General features: G+C 33.7%; 1 long non-coding RNA gene across 1 annotated transcript; it reads left to right on the forward strand.

Moving 5' to 3' along the window:
- The first annotated feature begins 881 nt into the window (after window positions 1-881).
- Window positions 882-10,369, forward strand: LOC125778089 (uncharacterized). The gene is made up of 3 exons (XR_007422479.1): window positions 882-2,444; window positions 9,325-9,495; window positions 9,579-10,369. It is a non-coding gene; the product is annotated as an uncharacterized LOC125778089 (long non-coding RNA).
- Window positions 10,370-11,051: the final 682 nt, after the last annotated feature.

Genomic DNA, 11,051 nt, shown 5'->3' on the forward strand with positions numbered 1-11,051 from the left:
AGAGTTATCGAAAGGGATTTCCCAGTTACTACTATGTATGTTCATTTCAGCAGTGGTGCTAAGTGCGGTAAAAACAAACATAATTACCAGACAGTGATTTTGAAATCGTAGTATACTTATTAAAAAATTTTTACAAACAAACATTTTTTTCTCAACCGTATAACTTCAAAACCGTGTAAAAAAAACAAACCGTGTAAAAGAAGAGTTGGGTATAGTTACTAAAAGAAATGCACCTTTCAAGGGTATATTAGCTCGGTGCAGCCGAAGTTAACGTTTTTTCTTGTTTCAACTATCTTCAGCAGACCCTAAGCTAGCGTGGTAAAGCAGCTGCCAACCTTTTATCACGAGCCATTGTCTAAAGTGAACGTATTTTTTGGTAAAATAAAAATTTGTGGGAATCGAACTGTCATGTTTTGTAACGCTTTTCGGTGGATTAATTTATTGTATTTACTAAAATTGTTTCTGATTGATGCAAAAGCAATAGATCAATTTCTCAGAAACTGGAGGACTAATTCGTTTATATACAGACAGAAGGATGGATACACGGTCATTTCTAATTCGGCTTAGCTCTTATTCTTTTTCTTAATAGGCGTAGACACCGCTTACGCGATTATAGCCGAGTTAACAACAGCGCGCCAGTCTTCTTTTCTTCTTTTTGCTACATGGCGCCAATTGGATATTCCAAGCGTAGCACGGTCCTTCTCCACCTGGTCCTTCCAACGGAGTGGAGGTCTTCCTCTTCCTCTGCTTCCCGCGGCGGGTACTGCGTCGAGTACTTTCAGAGCTGGAGTGTTTTCGTCCATTCGGACAACATGACTTAGCCAGCGTAGCCGCTGCCTTTTAATTCGCTAAACTATGTCAATGACGTCGTATATCTCGTACAGCTCATCGTTCCATCGAATGCGATATTCGCCGTAACCAACGCGCAAAGGACCATAAATCTTTCGCAGAACTTTTCTCTCGGAAACTCGCAACGTTGACTCATCAGTTGTTGTCATCGTCCAGGCCTCTGCACCATATAGCAGGACGGGTATTATGAGTGACTTATAGAGTTTGGTTTTTGTTCGTCGAGAGAGGACTTTGCTTCTCAATTGCCTACTCAGTCTGGAGTAGCATCTGTTGGCAAGAGTTATCCTGCGTTGGATTTCCAGGCTGACGTTGTTGGTGTTAATACTGGTTCCTGAATAGACGAAATTATCTACAACTTCTAAGTTATGTTTGTCAACAGTGACGTGAGAGCCAAGTCGCTAGTGCGACGACTGTTTGTTTGATGACAGGAGATCACTTATTCTATCGAATGTAAATGCAAAATCGATGGCGATTTTCCAAAAAATTCCTCCGTTAGAACCTTATGCGAGTATAAACGAATAATTGTCAAAATTTTCTGGTCCTTCCTTGCTGTGGCTCATTTTTATGTATAAGATATCTCGTACATTCATTTGTACATGCAGGTATGTACAGTATAATTCCCTAATACGGATAGTCCCCATGACCGAACAGCTCCCATAACCGAACAAATTTCATGAACACAACGTATACATATATTGGCCATGACTGCATTCTAATGACCGGACACGAAATAAGTGACATTTCGTGCAAATTATCTCTGATAAACGGACAAGATTTCGCAAATTGTGTAAAGAAAATTGTTTACAATTTGTAGTTTCTGTTTGTTTATTTATTCTTAACTGTTGTTAACAATTCAAGTATAAAAATACATTGTAAACACACGTTTTTGTCAACACACGCCCTCATATGTGAACAACAACCAAGCAACAGGCGGGTGTCCATTTATAAGGAATTCCAGTGTATATGTACAACTTTGCCTGCAATTAATTCCCATAATACATTAGGCGAATAAAATACGTTATTATGGAAAACAAATATAAACCGCATTTATTTATATGTTTATCAAAAACTTTTACTTTTGCGAATTTCAATATCGATGAGATTATATTTTCGCCTATCGCTAGGTTATGGAATAATTATGAAAATGAAGAATTCGCCAAGTGGTAATTGCGCCAAAAACAGCAAGCAGTTAAAACGCGAGATCTATGCAAAAAACTGCTGAAAGGTTCACCAATACACTTAAAAGGAACACCGACGAATTATAATACTTACTATAGTATACATACATATCGATGAAAGAAATGAAGTCCTTAGTACGGTCACCACAAACGGTCCAATGATCGTTAAAATAATGGTCAATTTAGATGTGAAACACAAATACTTACAAACACTTTTGTTAAAACAAATTTACTAAGCGTCAGCGGCAGCATACACTTCCACAGTAGTTTCGGCTAGTTGTGCAATATAAAAATTGCTGTTATTCCTTGCGATAGACGGAAACCAAACGCGTTTCATGCTTCCATACAACATCTTTTTTTTGCTTTATTTTGAAAAGGATTTTATTTGGAAGGGAGAAGTCTTCGTGTATTATATGCGTAAGTGAAATAAATTTCAAAGAACACCACAAATTTTTATAAATTTTTGTTGGCTATTGATGCATTAATGTAATTAAAATAGAATTTATTATTGTAATAATTGTACATAAATATTACATTGTTATAAACTTGTAACAAGTATTTCTGAATCCGCTACTGGCTGTTGCTAAGCTACTTGCGATTAAGAGAAATACACGTAAGCTCTGTAAGGCCCTCATTTGCAAGCTAACATCACAACCGATTCCACAAGTACATAGTCATATGCATAAAACGCGATAAGACTGCCATTCTCTGGTTAACGTCAAAAGTATAAAAATAAATTAGACTATTTTTTAACCTAAAATCCTGGTTTATAATTTTGTACTAAAAAAGCAGTTTTAAATAATGCAACAAAAAGAATTAAAATTAATTGAATTAACATTATAATAATTATATATTTTTCCACTGACTGTTCTAGAACCTGAACAAAACACGTTTCAATGTTTGAAAGAATTTTGAACGGACCTTAAATAGTTTTGAAATTGGGGAAACCTCTAAAAGTAAATTACGGTTGCTGTTTTTACGGTTGCATGTTACGGGCAACAAATTTCAGTTGCAAGTTTGGTTTTGCATGAAGCGTTTCATATTAGATTACATAACAATGAGTTCTAAGAAACCAGAGTGTTTGACGTAAAAGGAAAAGTAGAAATTATCGGTCAGTTACCACAAGGGTTGAGTGTGACGTTCTTGGTGAAGAAATATAATGTTACTAAATAAAAATTTGTGGAATTAAAGCAAAAAGTCAAGTAATTTTCAAACGCGTAAACAAAACTGCACTCTACAGAACTGCCTAATATGGAGAAATCTCTTTATCGTTGTTTATGCGTATGCAAAATAACAACTGACAAGTAAGTGCTTTAATGCTAAAAGAAAAAGCTTCATTCAAAATTAAAGGAAAACGAACCTGATTTTTAGCGATGTAGAGTAAAATTTTGGCATTCTGGTTTTTTAAATATCAGGCGTAAGGTCCAGTGGCGGATTAAGTATTTTGCCGCCCTAGGCCCTGTCTGATTAGCCGCCCTTTTTAAAGGATGAAATTTTATTTCTTTGAGTCCGTTCATATTTTTAAGATATAATAGTTATTTCATCAAAGTATAATTGTTAAACAATACAAATAAATATTAACAACATAAATAACAGTTAGTTTTCTTAAACTATAATGTATAACTTAATTTTTAAATATTTTCTTTCTGGCTTTCGTCTTACTAAAATCATCAATTATGTCGTTGTAATCAATTTCTTAAACTAGTTGGGCTTCAATTGACAGTAGTGCTAAAGCATTGAGTCCATCTCGGCCCATACTTGCGCGTAAATACGTTTTGACTCTTTTTAAGGTGGAAAAAGATCTTTCTCCTGAACAGTTCGTAGCCGAAATACTCAAAAAAATACGTAGAGCAATGTCTATATTTAGATAAACATCTTGAAGATTTTGAGAATGCAAAAAATTGTATATTCCTTGCGCGGAACGAATATTTTTTGTGGTCATTAGAGAATCTTTGAGTTGACAGTGCAAATGAATACATTCATTCGCGAAAGTATCTTCCAATTCATCAGAATACTTAGTAACTAATTCATCTGCGCGAATTTTTAATTCATTGGTATCTATTTCATATAAATAGTCAAAAAAATTAAATTTTTCGTAAAGATTATGATAAGCACTTTTACGTCCTGTCAATTGTACACTTATAGCGGGATTCTATAACCAGTCTCTAGTATCTATTTGAGTCATTTTGAGGCAAAATCTCAATTTGTGACTAGTTACTATTCACTAAACAGTCTCTAGCGTTAGTCTCAAAATATTGAGACCTGGTAGTTAGCCGGTCACAAAACTAAAAAGAGCTCTTGTCTGCCATTTTGAATATACTGAATAAAGATCATCATAGATATTAATCGATTGTCGTATTTTTATATTTTGTAAGCAACTCAAACACGAAAAAGTTAAAAATAAATAAATTTTACATAAATTTCGTAAATATTATGAAACAAGGTGAACATATATTTATATTTTTATTGGTAATTATGTTTTTTTACGATGTTATAGAAAATTTAATATTTGTTATCGACATATTTATTTCCACGTTACAGAATCGCACGGTTAAAGTATCTAAAATTAGATAGTAAACGTTGGTTCGAAAATTTTCTTCTCCAGATAAAGCTGTTCTTTCATTTTCCCGTGTCTCGTCAGCCTGAAGTTTTCGGGTTTTTTTTTACGACGGGTGTCATAGTGGTAATAATTTTGAACTCCAGATAGTGCTTTGGCGTGTTTTCATAAACAGAAAATTGTTTATCTCTCATAACTTGGAGAAATAATGCCAAAGAACTATATATTCTTATCACAGATGATAAATCAGCTTAAGAATCCTGAAGCTTCTTACTCGCAGCATTAAAGCGATCCAAAATTGCTTTCCAAACAATGACTAGAATTGCTGTTTCTAGATGTTGTAATTTTTGCTGCAGTCCCTTAGCTTCAGCTCGCATAGTAGGTTTTTCATCTTTGTTTTCACCAATAAAGTTTAGTGCAACAATTATTCCAGGCCACTCTTTTTCTAATGTGTAGCATGCATCATGTCGAGCCGACCAACGAGTTTGAGAAAGGCTTTTAAGTCTTAAACTTGTATGCTGTCTTAAAATTTCCCAACGATGTGTCGAAACGGTAAAAAAAATTGTATAATTCTTGCAAAGTAGAAAAAAAGTCAACTGCTTCGGTAACAGATTCAGCTGCACAAGTTCCCACTACATTTAAAGAGTGACCAGAACAAGGAATATATTCAGCTAATGGATTAGTTGTTTTGATTCGTGCTTGCACTCCTGAATATAAACCTGACACGTTGCTTGCATTATTGTAAGATTCTGGGAAAACTGTTGCCGAAATTGCTGTTTTATTGAATTGTTCCCGGAAAATGGTTTATAATGGCCTTAAACTCATTAATAGCGGGATTCTGTAACCAGTCTCTAGTCTCTATTTGAGACATTTTGAGGCAAAGTCTCAATTTGAGACTAGTTACTATTCACTAAACAGTCTCTAGCGTTAGTCTCAAAATATTGAGACCTGATAGTTAGCCGGTCACAAAACTAAAAAGAGCTCTTGTCTGCCATTTTGAATATACTGAATAGAGATCATCATAGATATTAATCGATTGTCGTATTTTTATATTTTGTAAGCAACTCAAACACGAAAAAGTTAAAAATAAATAAATTTTACATAAATTTCGTAAATATTATGAAACAAGGTGAACATATATTTATATTTTTATTGGTAATTATGTTTTTTGACGATGTTATAGAAAATTTAATATTTGTTATCGACATATTTATTTTCATTCAAGTGTAAAAACATCTCTGAATTCTCAAATTTAGAGACTTGAGACTGTCTCACGTTACAGAATCGCACGGTAAATCTAATGAGATCCATTTGACCAAAAACAAAAAAAACTCCAACCACCGCGAAAGACAACAATTACTGAAGATATAGCCATAGTCCGGAAAAAACAAGGCCGAACCGTTTAAGTCTTCAAGACAAATAATGCAGGAAATCAATGACGAATATGGATTAAATATATCGCGGAAGACTGTTGGAAGACGTGGGCCCAATTAGTATTCGTATTAACGGAAAAATGCACCGATATCAATATTTAGACATATTAAGGAACGAAGTAAAACTATTTGCTTTTAATTGCATGCCCCTTCGCTGGACTTTAATGCAGGATAACGACCCTAAGCATACGGCGAAGGTCACAAAGAATTGGCTTATGAAAGAAAATATAAATGTTTTGGATTGGTCAGCGCAAAACCATGACCTTAGTCCCATAGAAAACCTATAGAACAATGTTAAAATTAAAATTTCGGCTAAAAATTTCTCAAATTTTGAACATTTATGGGAAGGTATTAAGGAAGCTTGGTATTCCATCCCAAAGAGGAGAGGTGTGAGCAGCTTGTAGAAAGTACAGTACGCAGATGTAATGCCGTAATGCAAAATCGGGGATATAGTACCAAGTTTTAAGAATAAAAATATTTTTGTATACAAACAAAAAGATTTATTTTAAATGAATACTTATATCAATTCATATATGAAACACCGGAATCATTGAAAATAAAATAAGAAAACATTGTGCAATTTTAGAAGCGGCTCACTTGTAAGATTAACTTTACTAAAGATACAACAAGTCAACAGAGCTTTGAAAATTCGTCAGAAAAAGCTTATCAATATTCAATTATTTCTGTTATAAAACATTTTTTATCAGTATTGCACTCACGAATAAAAAAGTTTATCAAGTTAATGAATTACATTCTATTTCATAGAAATTTATTTGTAAATTTATATAAAAAAAATCAGAATAAATCCTTAAAATGTATTGTCGTGACATTATATCAGATTTAAAATTTTGACGTTCTGAAAAATTTGCCGCCCAATGCCGACCCGGGCCTGGCGGGCCTAGGCGGTAATCCATCACTGGTAAGGTCTCTTCACAGCCTCAGCTTGTTAACCTTTTATAGAAGGACTAAAAAAACTAAAATGAGCCAATTGGACTTGGATCAGCTATATAATGCTGGCAAGTCCGATTTATTCTGGAAACGATTTTCTCCAGTTTGGAAAACAGCCTCAGGCGTATAGTGGTTGATGCAACGAGTCACGTTTATGTATTGCGCTATTTTAAAAATTTTCTTTGTCCGAATGATTACAAGTAATCTAAATCCGCCTGGATGAAGTCGGCTGTTTTTAAAAAAATGGCTTTACAAATCATTCGTTCCGCAACTCATTCAACCTGTGGATCAGAATGCAATAAAAATCACGAAGCTGCGTTACAAAAACAGCCTTCTAGATGAAATCTGATTTGCCCAGCCAATGAAGATTAAAAGCTGCCGAACTTCGCTCCTTGATGAGCAACACAATCAATCTCCTTCACAGTTTAAATACTGAGGTTTGTTTTTGTTCGTTCCTCAAAGATATTTAAGTTATTGCGAATTTGTCTGTTATTAAAAATTTTCGAATGAATGTACGTTACCAACTCTTGGAATGGAAGTGAATGAAACGAATATATTGAGGTAGATATTGCGGACGACGATATTGAACCAGAAGATGAATCAGACGAAAACTGCGCCTCAGAGACACCGGAGAAAATCAAACCAAATGAAGCAATGGAAATTTGCATTAAAGCACCAGAGTTGGATAGTCATCAAAACGTCGATCAAAACGATGTGTATTTCAATTATTAGAAAAACATAAAGTAAAAACAAAAGATGGCTGATTTTTTTTAATAACACTTTTCTTAAAGTTACATTTCCTATCATATCCTTTAAGTACAAATTAATATGTCCATATACGAAACAATAATAAATTGTTAATTTAAATGTATAAACATACATACATACATATGTTTATTAGCTCATCATTTTTGGGTATTCGAACACGTGTACACTTCGCAAATGTGACTGTCTTGTTTTTAATTTGTTCACGTTTTCGAACATGCGCTGTATCATTTTGAAATTTGTAAATATTTCCTTTTCAAACCCAATTGCGCCTTTTAATTTGAAAGAATATCCTTTTTAAATGATGCTAAAAATTTTATATTAAAAAAGTATTTTATCAATTTTTAATTATAATTTTTGGATTCAAATTAAATTTCCAATTTTTAATTCTGATTTTCGGAAAATAAAGTTTTAGGTTTTTAACCCCACAATTGGAATTATTTCATTCTATATTTTTATTGGTCATCAAGAGTTTGTGGTAGCAAGAAATACATTATTTTGATTTTTTTTAGAGGCTCCCTGATTTTTTTACACGTTTCGATCTCACTAAGTAAGTTTTTTCAGCCATTGATATTGCATATCGTGAGCGCTTTTAGCGCTGGAGTTATTTGATCTATCTACTTTAAAGAGTGGAAGGAATCTAATTTAAAGTTGATCGTTCATGGCTCCAATTCTAAAATAAAAATCTTTCCAATCCAAAATAAAAATCAATTAATATATTATTTTTAAACGAACACCAGTAAAAAGGATAAATTGTTTATAACTGGAAATTTAGTCCAGAACGTTGAAATCACTGTCCCCCACATTATATCCTTTTAAACCGTTTTTCCCCCCGAACAGGGTGTACTAAGTTTAGTACGAAGTTTGCAACACTCAGAAGGAAACGTAGGAAACCATCTAAAATATATATAAATTATCAACGTGACGAGCTGAATCGATTTATATACATATGTTCATCTGTCTGTACATATATACGCAAACAGGTACCTCAGTTTGTGAGATATCGCTCCAAAATTTTGCACAGGTCCCTTCTCTCTTAAAATTCAGAAACGTCGATATCGGACCGATATAGCATATAGCTGTCATACAAACTGAACGGTCAAGCATAAATTCTAATATGGAAATATTCTCTCTTTAGCTTTCGATTTCTTAATTCCTTTCTCCCCGTATAAATCCTCTGACAAAAAATGAAAAATTGCTTCTTCAAGGCGAAAAGAACAAGATAAAAGCTCGTCAAAAAATTTTTATTATTTTTTCAATTTTTCTATAAGCATAACCGGGATTTTTAAAAAACTATATTCTGACTATGCTAAAAGCTTGTCATTATAAATTTTAATTCGGCAGTATTATTTTCATGACATTATTTATAATGTCATAGTTGCTTATTGTCAATAATATCCTGAATAACACATTCGTACCACAAGAATTAAAAAATATACGTATACATTTGTAATTCAACTAATAAATAAATAAATAAAATATCACGCTTTAGTCCTTCAGTTTTACAACAAATTTTCAATTTAATTATTATTCTCACTCACGATCTTAGTGCACTTTTTTATAAAATAATGTTTAAGAACTTATTTTTTTCCAGTTGTATTTCAACTACAAGGAAGCCCTTCACAAGGCAGCTAACAAGCGAACTCAGTTAGATTGCCATATGACGGACCGGCTTGTAATTTACTTGCAGTTTTCTAAGCACCTTGAACACTTCCTCTCAACTCCGACTTAAAAACACGAATGAGTATAAGTTGGTCCTTATATGGTGAGTTTTATAGAAAAAATCCATTTTGAGACGGTTTAGTGATTCAATATGACTGTTAAACTTAGATTAAAAACTCTTTGCAGTTTTTGTTGTTCAAAAGGTCTATGTACAGAGTAGGCGGCGATTTATCAGCAAAACCACGCCTGCGCACTTTGCCGAAGTCTAACTGTGTGCGCATTGGCTTATCGGTTAAGTGCTAACCACAAGCGCAGATGCTACGAATTCCCTCTGCGAATGCCCACTTACATGTGTATGTATGCGTGAGTATAACTGTGCATACCACGAAGTAAGGATGATAAAATGGAGCTAAATGCTTTAAATCAAACTTATAGAAATAATTCCAAATGCTTGTTTCCACACATAATATGGTATGTGTGTATTTATGTATGTAATTATAAAAACAATAAAGAATACATGTATACTGATATCTTAAGCCACATGCATTCACATTCCACACATGTCTATGTATGGATGTGTGCATGCCCGCCAAAAAACCCAGTAACGCATACAATCTGGAGCTTATCGCCAGTGGCCAACACAGAATTTAATAAAATTATATCTAAATATACGCGCATGCTTGTATAGACACATATGTATGCACATATGCATATCTACTGTATATAATGTGGACGTTTATGCGAGTAATCTTGCATTTAAAATTGTTAATTATAATATTCTTTTACAATCCAAGTTAATAAATTTTGAAAAGTTAAAATATATATTTCTAGAGCATCGATTCAGTTTTTTATACTATTGCAACATCTTGCTAAAACTAATTGAGGTAAGTATAGAGTTACATATACAGTAAACTTCCCCAATATGGATAGTCCTCATAACCGCACAGCTCCCATAACTGGACAAATTTCATGAACACAACATTCCTATACCCGGACATGATTACGTTCCAGTGACCGGACACAATACTATTTTGGTAATATTTCGTTCAAATAATCTCTGATAAACGGACAAGATTTCATTAAATATGTCAAGAAAACTGTGTACAATTTATAGTTCCTGTTCTTCTTTTTAATTCTTATTAGTTTTTGATGTTTTGCGATAATTTTTTTAAGGACAATACACAAACTGATCACAGCAAAGAAATTGTCTGGTGCTGATGCCGTCTGGTTCCCGTTGGCTGAAGGCAAACCAATGGTATGATTGTCATTCATTCAATCCTGGCAGACATTGGCATTTATTAATGTAATGGAAATATAGTATAGTGCTAAGTTGCAGCTTCTGACTCTAATAAGATTACTTTTTAAACACTCGTTTTTGACACGCCGCCATGTATGGACAGCTCCAATAACCGGACAAAAACACTGTGTCGGAGGGTGTCCAGTTATGAAGAATTTTACTGTAAATAAATGATCGGGATGACGAGACGAGTTGGATTCCGAGTGACTGTCTGTCTGTCCGTCCGATAGCTTGAGTATGAATTACATGTGTTCCTTGGCAAAAAAGTGGGGACGAGTTCATAGATAGACGTAATCGGATCACTGCCACGCCCACAAAACTGCATGAAACGAAAATCTATAAAGTGCGATAACTAAGCACTA

This window comes from Bactrocera dorsalis, chromosome 4, assembly GCF_023373825.1.
Source record: "Bactrocera dorsalis isolate Fly_Bdor chromosome 4, ASM2337382v1, whole genome shotgun sequence".
NCBI classification, from domain to species: Eukaryota; Metazoa; Arthropoda; class Insecta; order Diptera; family Tephritidae; genus Bactrocera; species Bactrocera dorsalis.